Source organism: Maniola hyperantus, chromosome Z (genome assembly GCF_902806685.2).
Source record: "Maniola hyperantus chromosome Z, iAphHyp1.2, whole genome shotgun sequence".
Classification (NCBI taxonomy): domain Eukaryota; kingdom Metazoa; phylum Arthropoda; class Insecta; order Lepidoptera; family Nymphalidae; genus Maniola; species Maniola hyperantus.
In genome coordinates this window covers 14,787,393-14,801,380 of record NC_048564.1, presented here as the reverse complement: position 1 = coordinate 14,801,380, position 13,988 = coordinate 14,787,393, and the positions used below count along the sequence as shown (strand labels likewise).

General features: G+C 38.0%; 1 protein-coding gene across 4 annotated transcripts in view; it reads left to right on the top strand.

Moving 5' to 3' along the window:
- The window catches only part of LOC117995269 (uncharacterized), a 123,797-nt gene extending 115,092 nt beyond the window's left edge, over positions 1 to 8,705 (top strand). For 2 of the 4 annotated variants that reach the window (XM_069508721.1, XM_069508718.1), the window contains one exon: positions 1,201 to 8,705. The gene's annotated coding sequence lies outside the window, so the exon portion shown is untranslated. The remainder of the gene's footprint in view (positions 1 to 1,200) is intronic. The other 2 variants (XM_069508719.1, XM_069508720.1) reach the window with 2 other exon arrangements.
- Positions 8,706 to 13,988: the final 5,283 nt, after the last annotated feature.

Genomic DNA, 13,988 nt, shown 5'->3' with positions numbered 1-13,988 from the left:
ATAAATAGTGTTAAAATACAACTCGCGATTATCTTAGTGAAGAAACTTTTGAAAACAATGAATAGACACAAAAAAGAAAACAATATGGAGAGAAATTGGATTAGTAGTAGTACGATGTGCAAGTTACTAGCAAACACGTTACGACGTGTTTCGCGTGCTTGTAGCTGGCATGCGAGTCCCCCGTCCCACTTCCCCTATAGGGGAAAAAATCAAACGCCGTGCGATCTACTGGAATGCCATGTACTGGCATGCGAGCTACTGGCAGAACCTCGATACACATGCTAGTAGCTCGTTCTTGCTAGTAGCTGGCTTGCTTTTGTGCGAGCTACTAGCATGTGTATCAAGCGCTTAATAAAGAGCAACAAAACCAGGCGCAATTTCGTTCAGTATTATTGAAAACTACAATTATCATGGGCAAAAATTACAAGGTTCCGTACTTTTATATACAACTTGCAAAATTGGTTAATAAATTAAAAATGGATTTAAAAACATCTCTGACATCATGTCAGGGAAAGCAGTGACACTTTCCACAATGAGGTTTTCAGGCAACGTTCGAGAAAATTTTCATAGATGGCGCTGAATTTTACAACCATTAAAAATAAAAAATAATAACTATATCTATAATCTATGCTTTAATGTTTAAGTCGTGTCAATCAATGACATAGATGAAGAGTAAGAGTGTGCACTGCAATTTTCCTTACGTTTCTTCCCCACAAAATCTGTGAACTATAATAGAAGTAATTAATTAATTTCGCATCCGATTTAAATTTAAAAATTTAAAGCATATATGATATAGATATAGGTAATATTTTTCATCTTTAGTGGTGGTAGTTTTCAGCGCCATCTTTGAAAATTTTCTCAAACGTTGCCCTGAAACTTCCTCATTAGAAAGAAAAAAAGAAAGAAAATGCATTTATTTGTTGTTGGTGTCACAGATAAAAACAAAGTACAAATACAACATTTTCATCTGTGACACCACCCCAAATGGGTGTACAGCTCAGCATAATGTCTTGCATCATAACATAACAACAATATATATTTATATCTATCTGATGATCGCATCATATGCGTTAACACACAACACATAATTAGGTACAAGAATTAAAAAAAAACCTGTTAGAGAAAATAAGTAGTCCTGGCACACTCGTCTTATAGAAACACGCGTACAATAGAATGTATCATCGAGAACTTTTTTCCCAGGACAGATAAGCCTGTAGCGAGTACTCACGCTCGTATAGAACAGCGCAAGATGTCTGCCACCGTGGTGCCACCCGCTGATCAGACATCGGAATCCCATAAGTAAGCACCTATGTGTAAACATCTTGACTCTTGATTCTATCCATTAGCGCAATCGGCCTGACACACTAGTCTTGCACGTCAGCCCTATCTCTTAGTGAAATAGTCCTGGCATACTCGCCTTATAGAAACACGCGTGCATTAGGCAGTGGTCCGACCGCCGACGATGAACGAGAAACGAGTAGAACTAGAAACTTAAACGGAAGCGAGTGTGTAGTTTCGATAGTTTTGTCACCGGGCTATAAGCGAGTGTGCAAGTGCGACGAGCGATTACTCGCGCCATTCGCAGTCCTGTGCAAACCTGCGTGCGCGTTACCCGTGTTCAAGCGAGCGAGCATCGCTGAACGAATATCGCTGAGCGAGTTTATTTTTGACAGCTCGTCGCTCAGCGACGAAACTAATAAAGCGAGTCGTCGCCGGCAGTGTGAACAGTCAGAGAGCAACTTTTGATATATGCATCTCTTTCGTTTACACGGAATGTACATTTATTGTGCGTTTCTTGAGAAAATCGCCGATAGTTAAGTAGTTGTTTTCACGCCGCCGGCGCGCGGCGGTCGGACCGCTGCCTTAGAATCTATCATCGAGAACTTTTTCCCAGGATACGTAAGCCTATAGTGAGAACTCGCACTCGTTTAGAGTGGCGTAAGATGTCCACCGCCAGTGAGCCGCCTGCTGATCAGACAAAGGAATTATATCAGTAAGCGCCGAAACCCTTCTGTCCCTTGACTCTAACTGTTAGCGAAATAGTCCTGGCATACTTGTCTTGCACGTCAGCCCTATCTGTCTGCGTGCCAACCCTATCTATGTCTCGGCCCTATCTGTGTCTCGGCCCTATCTGTTAATTTAAATAGTTCTGGCATACTCGTCTAATAGAAACAGGCGGGAATTTGTATTGTATTATGTATCGTCGAGAACTTTTCCCCGGGATAGATAGAGCGGTGCCGCCCGCTGACCAGACCATAGACACCTATGTGTAAGCACGTCAGCCCTATTTGTTAGCATGTCAATCCTATATGTCTTGGCCTTATCGGTTAGCGAAATAACCCTGGCATACTCGTCTTATACAAACACACGGGCATTATAATAGGTAGGTATGCATCGTCGAATTTTTTTCTCCGGAATAGGGAAGTTTATAGTGTTCGAACTCGTATAGAGCGACGCAAAATATTCCTGTTATTTTGCTCAAAAATAGCAGGAATAGCTATAAAAACCGATCAAGTGCGAGTCGGGCCTCGCTCTTTGTGGGTTCCATACATTATGAACATCATATTTTGGGTGTATGTCGGTCATTTCCGAACTAGAACTTCGTTATAAACCATGAATGAAAACCCTAAAAAAATGTTCGCTTGTTTTGTTTTAGCTTACAAACTATTTATAAATCGTTGTTTTCAGTATTTGTTGTTTAAATATGTGTATATATGTGGTACATAATATACTGAAATTTCATATTCCTAACTAGTTTAGTTTTTGATATAGCCCTCGTCACAAAAATGATATGAAACTGACAACTTTGGTGGCCCCCCATTTCCTTATTGTTGAAGATAAATAAAAAAATAAAAATACATTCGTACTCTACTCAATGAGATCTAAACAATGATATCCTACTACATCATTGTAGGTTTGTAGAAAGGGCGCTAGGGTGTCATTTTTTTGTCGGCACCTTTTTCATGTATGGGAAATGTATTTATAATAATATGTATATACAGTGTGTTTTTTTTAAACTGTGACAGTATGGGGAAATCCAAAACCATAGGAGATACAGGCAAACTATCTTAGGAACCCTTAAGTCTCTTTCTGTGCAAACAATTTTGGCATTGTCAAGTAATATAATTAATATTACTTGTCAATTTTTTGCTCATGTGTGTGTTATCAAAAAATTGACTATGCCAAAATTTTGTATGGAAGCAGGCGTTACTTTGCGGAAATCCATGATATACATTGAACCAAAAGCTTAATTCGCTATAATCCGCTGAAACAGGTCGAATCTGTATGGTGCAACAGCCACCAGGCAAGCAATACGCACCACCACCACGCAGCACCACACAAATCCCAAAACACACTCGACGCACGTTTCGCCCCGACACCGGAGCATCCTCAGGAGATGTAGACCTTACAATGCACAATTGCAAAGTGAAAATCGTGACAAATGCACCGTCTAAAGACGGTCCTATATGGCAAAATTGTTTTCAAAAAAATTACCTAAAAGTGTCTAAAAAATTTCCCCTGTACCTCCTATTGTTTTGGATTTCCCCATACTGTCCCAGTTAAAAAAGATATACTGTAGGTATATAATAATTATTTTAAAACGTTCAGTTTGGAGACGTCTGTATAGCCAGAGAGAACAGGGTACTCGCAAGATAATGAGAAGCTTACGAACATAATAGACTTAGTTGTATTTCTTACTATTTCTATTGTTTTGTAAGATTAGTGCATTGATATATTAAATCCAAAGATGTGTAACTCGTTACAAACATAAATTATATTATAGTAAAATAATTAACGGCTTGTCTACACACATTCCCTTAAATCTCAGTACATTTCTATTTTCGAATTTTTAATTATAGTAATAGTAGTCTTTTCATATGGGACCTCCCTGAAAGAATAGCTTTCCGCCGCAACCGCAAAACTAACTTAGTTTGCAGCGGTTCATTGATAACTAGGGACCCGTCCCAGCCTCGCACGGGTAGCTTATTACAATTTTCATAGGGATCTCTACATTTTGAAATAAAATATAGTTTATGTCACTCAGGAATAATGTAGCTTTCTACTGATGAAAGAATTTTTAAAATCGGTTCAGTAGTTCCCCCTACAAATAAACTTTACCTCTGTATAATATTAGTATAGATAAAAAAAACTATCCTAGTTAAAGCGTTGGTTTCGTTTTTCCTGTAATAAATATTACATAAACTTCTATTGACCATAACTATTTTACACTTTTCAATTGGTAAACTTCGGAGATAAGGGGGGAACCATATTTTTTCGACATTGCATAACGATAAAATAAAAATCTGTTTTAAAAGTACAGGTTTCATATAATATCCCACTCGGTATAGTTAGCTTACTTTGAAGTTTCAAACCCACAATTTCCCCCCTTTTTTAATGTAAATAAAAATATATTTTTTTTAGTTTTTTTTATTCCAGTAATGAAGGGCCAATAATTTACTGTTCCCATGTCAATAGCTTTAATAGTAACTGAAATAATCGACAGTACCACACGTCTGAATGTTAGACGGACGGACGGACGGACGGACGGACAAAGGGTTCAATTTTTACCATTTTGGTAGTGAAACTCTAAAAATCAGAATTGTTCAAATTAATCGACCCAATAAAAATTATGATAATTTTATTTCAAAAACCTTCGTAGTATCAAAAATTATATCATTGATCTTACCGTTTTCGGTAAGGAACAGCCAGTTCCCATAGTTTGCGTTCATTATAATATTTTAGATAGGTACCTTAGTTTCGTGAACTTAGTCTAGTAAACTGAGTGTCAATTTCCAGTTACATTGTTTATTGTTAATGCGAATCAGGTACCCACGACACAAGACTACCTTGTGTACCATTAGAAAATGTTTAAATTTGACAAAACTGTTTTGTTAAATAAATTTTTTTCATTTTTTTTCATTTTCATTATAATATTAGATTAATAATTTGCGTAAAGTCATTCATCAAGTCAGTCAGTCAAATTTCATTATTTTATTTATATTTTCAACAAAAGCTTACATAATATGCAAGCGGTTTGCCAATCAGCATTTGGCCAGCGTAGTAGACTATGGCCAAACCTCCCTAACTCTGAGAGGAGACCCGTGCTCAGTAGTGAGCTGGAGATGGGGTGATGATGATAACGATGGTGCAAGCGGTTCTTGCTAGTATTGCGTTGATGAAATTATTCAATTCGATTAGTTTTTCCCACGAGCCTGTCTATCTTTGGGTTATGTATGTCAGTAGATTACGTATAGAATAAGAAACGGTCGCTCAAACTGATAGGATGTCGATATAGGTATATAATCGCTCTCTCACATTCGTACTGTATATCGTAAATGTACCAAAATACAATATTTATTTAGCTTCAAGCCAAAGTATTATAATATCATATCTTAAATAAAGAAAGTGAATCTATTTGCGAATAAGAATTATTTTATATAGAAACTGTAAGCACCTGTAAGATCATAATATTATGTTTACAATATTTATTTAGCTTCAAGCCAAAGTATTATAATATCATATCTTAAATAAAGAAAGTGTATTTGCGAATAAGAATTATTTTATATAGAAACTGTAAGCACCTGTAAGATCATAATATTATTTTAGGTACTCTCATATTTGTACTGGATACCGTGAATGTACCAAAAATCAAAATACAATATTGTATTATTATATTATCTTGGATAAAGGAAGTGTTATATTTGCGAATAAATTTTATATTGTATAGAAACTGTTAGGTTACGTTAGAAACTTACGTTGTTATTTGACAATTCTTGACAAATAACAACCTTACACCTTTGACCTTACCACGTAACTTCTCGACAGATAACCGATAGATTGATAGAGCGACATCTCTGGCACACGGCACACCACTACCACTACAGCACCGATTGTCGCGATGCATACGACACGCAGCCGCCCGCCAACTTCAAAAAATCTAATCTTGTTTGAGTCTAGTTTCATCATCAATTGACGTTTTGTGCTCATCTTTCTTGTAAAGTAAAAAAAAAATCCTTTATTGGCAGCATTGTCAGCATTTTGGTTAGTGTCCTTTACCCACAGACAATTCAACTCCTAGAGTACGCATATACAGAGTTTTGCATGAAACAAAATCGTAAAATGTTGGCGGGGGACAACTCTCATGGCCCCACCAACCTCGCGGTTATATGGGCCGAAACGCGGGTGATAGGGGAGAATGCTTTGTTGTGATTGGTGGACTTAAAAGTCACGTAATCAAAACAATGTGCGGAATGAGGGTACCGAACGGGCGTGGGCCGACTTTTATGCTAAGCAAGTGCCTAAGCTTGGTGAGCGGGGGTGTTCGGCTATTAGACGTCTATAGGTGGTGGTCTGTGCCTTTACTCTAACGAGCCGTCACTTCTTTTTTTAATCATTTTCAATATTTTTAATACCACCACGTTGAACTGAAAACTAAATTCAATGTATTTATCTTTACATAGCCTATGCCTACTCGTACTTACATTTCACATGTCGGTCATATGAGGGTAGGGACAACCAACCACCTCCCATGGCCCCACCAATATGGGCCGAAACGCGTACTTGCTCGTTGGCTCTTTCCTGGGGCGCCTTCTTGACTCCCTACAAATTCTTTTCTTTCTCTACTTGGTCCCTATATTGTCAATCTCCCCTTTCTGGGGCCGCTGGCCACGCAGATTCCCGCGTGACCAGCGGTCCGGACTCCGGATCCTCTCTCAAACACTTGCTGATCTATGATCACGGTGCCAAGCTGTTCCGCCTCTTGTGCCACTGGTACGTGAACTCCCATAGCTTCCCGAAGCTTTCCGCCGATGTAACGAGCCAGTAGTTAGGTACCTACCTACTTATTGGCAAGTCATGTGAGCATTGAGCTATTTCAATGTTACTTGGGTTGTTTTATGCCTCTATGAACTGCACGCCATGGCATCATCATCACCCTCATCTCAATTCATCACCGGCTCACTTCTGAGAGCGGGGTCTCCTCTCCGAATGAGAAGGTCATTGATAGTACAGTAGGTACGCAGCAGAAAGTAATGTACATCGACCTTTAGAAGGAGATACATAGCTGTTTTGTAAACTATTGTCTGTGTCGTTGAGACCGACAAAACGCCATATAGGTATGAGTGACAGAGACAACGCTCTACAAAGCCGAAATGTCATTCTAAAGGCCGCGTACTGTACAGTTCTGTAAAAACAAACCATATTTTAGTAGTAATTCTTCTTCTTTCTTCTTCTTGTTTGTATTCTTCGTAACTGGAGGTCGCGTAACTTTAAATGATACAAAATGACATATGATGTTATAAGGTTATGTAGTCTCGTAAGATTTTATGGTGATTGTAAAATAAAGAACTGAAAAATAATAAGTATTGAATATTTACTATCAATTTTAATATATGAATAAAGAATTATGACTTTATTGCGACAAAACAATTATTGTAAATATTTCGCTTGATTTTAATTTTCTGTTTTCTACCTTAATGCTTATTTCACACTACGGGATGTAAATTATATTATACTCCGGTCAATATTGGCGTTCCCAACATTCGTACCAATTTATGGAGTGAAAATAAATAAAATTTATATCCGTAGTTTGAAATAGGCTTCTTTTTAAAGAAAATCAACAAAATATATTAAGTAATTATAAGAAATTGTGTAAAAATAAAGTACTTACAGACCAATAAAGAAATTTCGAATTTAAATTCAAATTCAATAATGTCTTAAGGCCAACTTGTAGCGCTTATGCACGTCAAGATTATGGACTAAGAGCCAGCGCGTGCCAGACCTTCGTTATTTTATAAAAGCTGAAAGCTTCTCTGCGTATTGTACTCAACACAGGGAGGATTTAACTCAACACTTTTAAACTTTAAGGGCGTCTGGCAAGGGGTTGCCATGACAATAAATGTCTGGCAATGCATGTCGTGATTTCTAATATCTACTATTTTAAAGAAATATTAGAGTTTATACTTTGACACAAGATTTTCACACCTTTGTTACCTGTTATCTCCCAAAGCCACCATGATCCAAACTTCATGGTCGCTGATCGCTCATAATTTTCATAATTTTTCCTCCTCAAAACTTTTAACTTTTAGAAAATAACGAAGGTCTGACACGCACTGGCTCTCTGTCTATTAGCAAAAGCGCCAAAAGATGGCCTATATACTATATAAAATATAGAGATATAAGTACAATTTAGAAGACATTTCACGTATGGGGGTGCGCTTCTTTAGGTGGAAGACACGGTCTGCCCGCGAAATTCTAATTTAATTTGGGTTTTCGCAATTTGTAAACTAATAAGTATGACAAAGTAATAACGTGAAAAATTAAAAGTAGAATACGTGAGCTACTCACAAAATAGTCATTATTTTGACTAATTTCTTAAACTGGAAAGTAAAGATTTTTATATAAACCTGTGAAGATGATATTGCTAGGGACGAAATTTGAATGCCATAAGTCTACTTTGTCGCATTAGTTTACAAATTATTGTGAAAAACCAAATTAAATTTGAATTTCGCGGGCAGACCCGTGTCTTTGGCCTTAAGTGAAATGTATCTTTGATCGTGTCACCCTCAATCAGCTCATGTACAAACACAAATAGATAACTCTATTGAATGTTATGAAACAGCCCGTTTCTTTTCCTGTGTCTGCAATCTGCATATTGAATTATGTTTGTAACAACTTGTTTAGAATTGAATAAAGTTTAAATAAATTGTTTTGTTGTTTTGTTTATTAATGAACAGCCATGCCTCTCTTATATAATATATAGCTGTGATAGCCTAGTGGTTAGGACGTCCGCCTTCTAATCGGAGGTCGGGGGTTCGATCCCGGGCACGCACCTCTAACTTTCTAACTTTTCAGAGTTATGTGCGTTTTAATTAATTGAATATCGCTTGCTTTAACGGTGAAGGTAAACATCGTGAGGAAACCTACATGCAGAGTACTCCATAATGTTCTCAAAGGTATGTGAAGTCTACCAATCCGCACATGGCTAGCGTGGTAGACTATGGCCAAAACCCTTCTCACTGTGAGAGGAGATCCGTGCTCTGTAGTGAGCTGGCGATGGGTTGATCATGATGATGATGATGCCTCACTTCTTCCCTGCAAGTCGTGCAGACCTCTCACTTTTCATACGTTTTCGTACGAAATTCGGTCGTGCGGAAAGGCACGAATGATTCCCACCCTTCTAACTGCTACCCCCCCCCCCCCCCCCCCTGCTAGTTAGTAGTACTTAGTCAAATTATGAAATGAAAACGTAACGGCGACTTGCATAAAATCACAGATTGTAAGGCTGCCTGTCCACTGGAGCGGAGAAGAGCGGAGTGGAGCGGAATGTGCAAATATGAACCAATAGAATTCCATAAAACTACCGCTCCGCTTTAGTGGCAAAAATTTGCGGATAAGTTTAAAAACTCGAGTTTAAGTATTGGTTGGTTGATTGGCAAAACTTCACAACTTTGAGAACAGAATGGAAAATTCTCAGGCATGCAAGTTTCCTCACGATGTTTTTGTTTAGCGTTAAAGCAAGTGATATTTAATTGCTTGGAACGCACATATCTCCGAAACTAACCCTGCTGCCTGAAATCAAACCCCAACCTTCCAAATATGAGGCGGGCGTCTTAACCACTAGCCTATCATGGTTCTAAATCGTAGCTAGATATAGTCCGCGACAGGTTGAGACGGCAATTGGGGTATGAGGCAGGAGACGCCTCTCAAGCCCCCACGTCACCCGTACCAGGTCAGCGCGGTGGTGTAGCTGTGTGGGTGTGGGGTTCTCTCCGTTTGCCATCTCGACATGTCGCGTATTATACTTGTAAGTGTATTGTATATATAAGAAGTTAGACCTTGGTGTAACATTTTTCTCTCAAAAGGCTCTTTGAAATACCAAAGTAAGTAGTTAATGCAAAGCAAGCTGGTCATTTATCAACATCGATATAAATGACAAGATATGCCCAAGCGAAAAAAAATTTTTCACGGTTTGGAACCAAATAAATCAGCGCCACCTCTTAGATACTAATGAACGAATCCAGACGTCACTGAGGTTGCATTGTTGCTAAATAAACATTTTAGGACCAATGAGTCGGTGCCATTTTGCTTTTCAATGGCCCTGTCCTTACAAAGTATATAGGTAATATAAGTCTATCTTTATCAACTTTTAATTGGGTGGAAAAGCTTTGACGCTCTGAAATCAAAGAGCCGGAGTTAGTACAGAATAATGATTTCGGAACAAGCTTCCTTATTCTGTGAATTGCTGTCATCGTCGCCGTGCTCGCCCTCGAATCATATCTTTACACAATGTAACTTTGTAAATATCATCATCATGATCAACCCATAGCCGGCTCACTACAGAGCACGGGTCTCCTCTCAGAGTGAGAAGGGTTTTGGCCATAGTCTACTACGCTGGCCATGTGCGGATTGGTAGACTTCACACACCTTTGAGGACATTATGGAGAACTCTCAGCTTTATCACCATAATGGAGAATACTTCCAGAATTTTATCATCAGAAATACTTACAAAGTATTGCTGATGTTAAAGTTGCTGAAGTAAAGCCTGACCAAAAATCTTTAAAAAACTTGCTCTGGTGATGCCACTAGTATAAAATGGTTTGGTTTCCACGGCTTTTCCGCAATTTGGCGAGGTATTTTATTTTTCTGGTCAGACTTTACAATCCATACTAATATTAGGTATTACAGAAGGTGTCTGTCTGTCTGTCTGTCTATCCGTCTGTACTTACGCGTTCTATCTTTTCACGTTTAACCGATTTTATTGGGTATAGAGATAACTTGTATCCCAGAGGACGTAGGCTACTTGTGTCGGAATATCAGAATTCCCATTTTTAAAAAACCTAAATCTAAGTATGTGGAAGTGGAATTCATATTCTATTTGGCACAGAGATAGCTAGCTACATATATACTGTACAACGGTTTCCAGAGACAATATGTATATGGTTGATTTGTATGAGATATAAAAAATCATTTTTGTTAGAAATCCGCGCCAACTTACGCACGTGTAGTTATAGCTTGTAATAATACTGAATAAAAACTAATTAAATAAAATATGTAATATGTACCTTGGTTGACTATCGGCCGAGGCCGAGCGATCGCTTTTTTTCAACAGCTGAAGCGGAGCAGCTTAGTCGTCCTTCGAGATCCTTGAAAAGTTTTAATGTAATGAACGTAGAGAGCCTTGAGCTGGGTTAGGTCTGGTAGAGAAGCTATATGTTCAGGTTATAAGCAGCTAGTACTATTCGCCTGTTATGAGTATACATGGTCTGTGTCAATCTTGATACAAAAAGGTCGGTGTCATTAGTCTTAGTTAAAAAAAGTCATCTTGTGATTATTGTGATTATTGTAAAATTATATATATATTTTCAATACACTTGATTCAGGCTATTTTATTGTTACATTATTTATAATAAAGTATTATAAATTATACATGGTGTCAGAAGTGGGAATTTATAATAAAGTATTATAAATTATACAGCGCCCAGCTTAAGTACGCGTTTACATAGAAGGTGCGGCGTTGCATCAATTTTTGTATACAGCTATCCGGGAGTTAACTTGCACATGCGACATACATTATGGACCGGTCAACAATATTTTATGACGCCACTGCGTCAGTGTTGAAGGCGAGGATGTTTGTTTATAGAATAGTGTTCTCGTTGTAATATTATGTGAACACGAATGTTCGTGGCGGCTCTAGTTTATTCTGACGCAGCGGCGGACTAAGCTCATCGGAAATCCAGGGTAGTATCATACAATGAACCCTCTCCCCTTTTTAGGGTTCCGTACCTCGAAAAGAAAAACGGAACCCTTATAGGATCACTTTGTTGTCTGTCTGTCTGTCTGTCGGTCTGACAAGAAACCTACAGGGTACCTCCCGTTGACCTAGAATCATGATCGTAGTTATAATTATCGTGCAAAATGTCGAAAAAATACGAGTGTAGTACGGAAATCATGTAAGTATTTGGTAAGTATATCATTGGCTTACATCTTGGACATTGGATAATTTTTATCTCGGAAAGTTACGAGTTTCCACGGAATTTTGAAAAGGAAAAAGTAACTTACTGCCTGATTTTTATCAACGCACAGCTCTAACTACTGGACAGATCGGGCTGTTTGGCATGCAGATAGGTATTATGATGTAGACACCCTTCTAAGAAAGGATTTTTGTAAACTGAACTTTTAAGGGGGTACACTTGGGGTTTGAAATCGTAGTCCACGCGGACGAAGTCGTGGGGATAAGCTAGTGTTACAATAAAATAAATTAAACTATAGGTAGGATTTAGGAACAATCTGAATGCAGTAGAAAATAATTCACAATGAACACTTTCTGAATCTTGATAACTTAGGCGGGCAGAAACCCTGCAGCATCAGGATTGAGGAGTTGGATCCAGAAATTTAAATTGGGTCCCATTTAAATTTATCCACCTTAACATCCTCTGCTGATTAAAAAAAATTGCAAATCGGTCCAGAAACCTGGAAAAATCGATGTACATACATAAAAAAGTGGAAAAAAAAGAAAGGACTGAATTGAGAACCACCTCCTTTTGGAAGTCGGTTAAAAAAGAACGCCTGCCATAGAATAATAAAAATCATACCAGAGTAAAAGTTTGCTTTAAACAAAACCAACAAAATCTCGTTTCACTTCTTTTCGTTTGTTTTGTGCACTTTGTGACTGGGCACACTGTATTTATCTGGCCATGTAGAACAACCTAACTTGTCATGCAAAAAAATAAACAACCCCATACCAAAATATTTATGATTTAACATACCTACTACCCATAAATCTGTGTCTCGATCGAAAAACAAAAATGAATGATCTCTCTCCAATGCCTGGATTTATGAATGCCATTCATAATCTTGTTTTTGATATACGGCTATAGGTAATATATTCTCATATTTAATCGACACGCAAAATATTGCTCGCATTTTTTGTTTTAACAATAGGTACTTATGTAATGGGCATTGTTATAAGCACATTATTGTATAACATAAAGATCTCTCCAGCTTAAGATGAGCTGTATGTTCATACGCTCCTGTGCATTCCGGGTTTCATGTTATTTGGACCTAATACTGAGAGTTGCGATGTTTTGAATTCTGAACTACAAAACCGATGATCTTGAAATTTTTACGGGACAATCTGTGAAATACCTAGTATAAGTCCTGCAAATTGCTATTGCGCTGGAACCATGTCTCAATAACATCGAAATGACGTGATTTTGACTTTAGATGAAATAAAAATAAATATCAGCTCGAAACTTCAGTCTAGTGCTGACGTCACTAAAATGGCGGCCTCGCGCATTGGCAATTTGAGGGTCTTTCTAAGAAAAAAATAATGAATAAAAGTGGCCAACGCGTTAATGAATAACAACTAAGTAACTATAAATATTGTTTTTCATCCCCTCTCCCAAGAAAACCATGCTGAATTTCGGGATGAAAATCATCCTATGTCCTACTTCGTAGAATTAACTCAAATAATGCTAAGTTTGATCTTAATTCATTCATTAAAGACATATTTTGCTGCGCCTTCCCATTATAGGTATCAGCTTTTACTTGACAGACTCTCTTCGGTCCGCGGTGATAGCCTAGTGGTTAAATCGTCCGCCTTCTTTTGAAGAAGTCGGGAGTTCGATCCCGGGGCACGCACCTCTAACTTTTCGGAGTTATCTGCGTTTTTAAAAACAATTAACGGTTAATTAACTTTAACGGTGAAGAAAAACATCGTGAGGAAATCTGCAAACCTGAGAGTTCTCCATGTTCTCAAAGGTGCGTGAAGTCTGTCAATCTACATTGGGCCAGCGTGGCTGACTAGGGCCTAAGCTTCTCACTTTGAGAGGAGACTAGTGCTAAGTAGTGGGCTGGTAATAGGTTGATCACGATGATGATGATGATGACTCCCCTCGGAATAAAGTTTATATCTCTCTACTTAATGCCATACAAAAACAGAGGGAGCGTTTAATTCCTTGGAGAAGTAAGTAAGAAGTAGCGCTCTC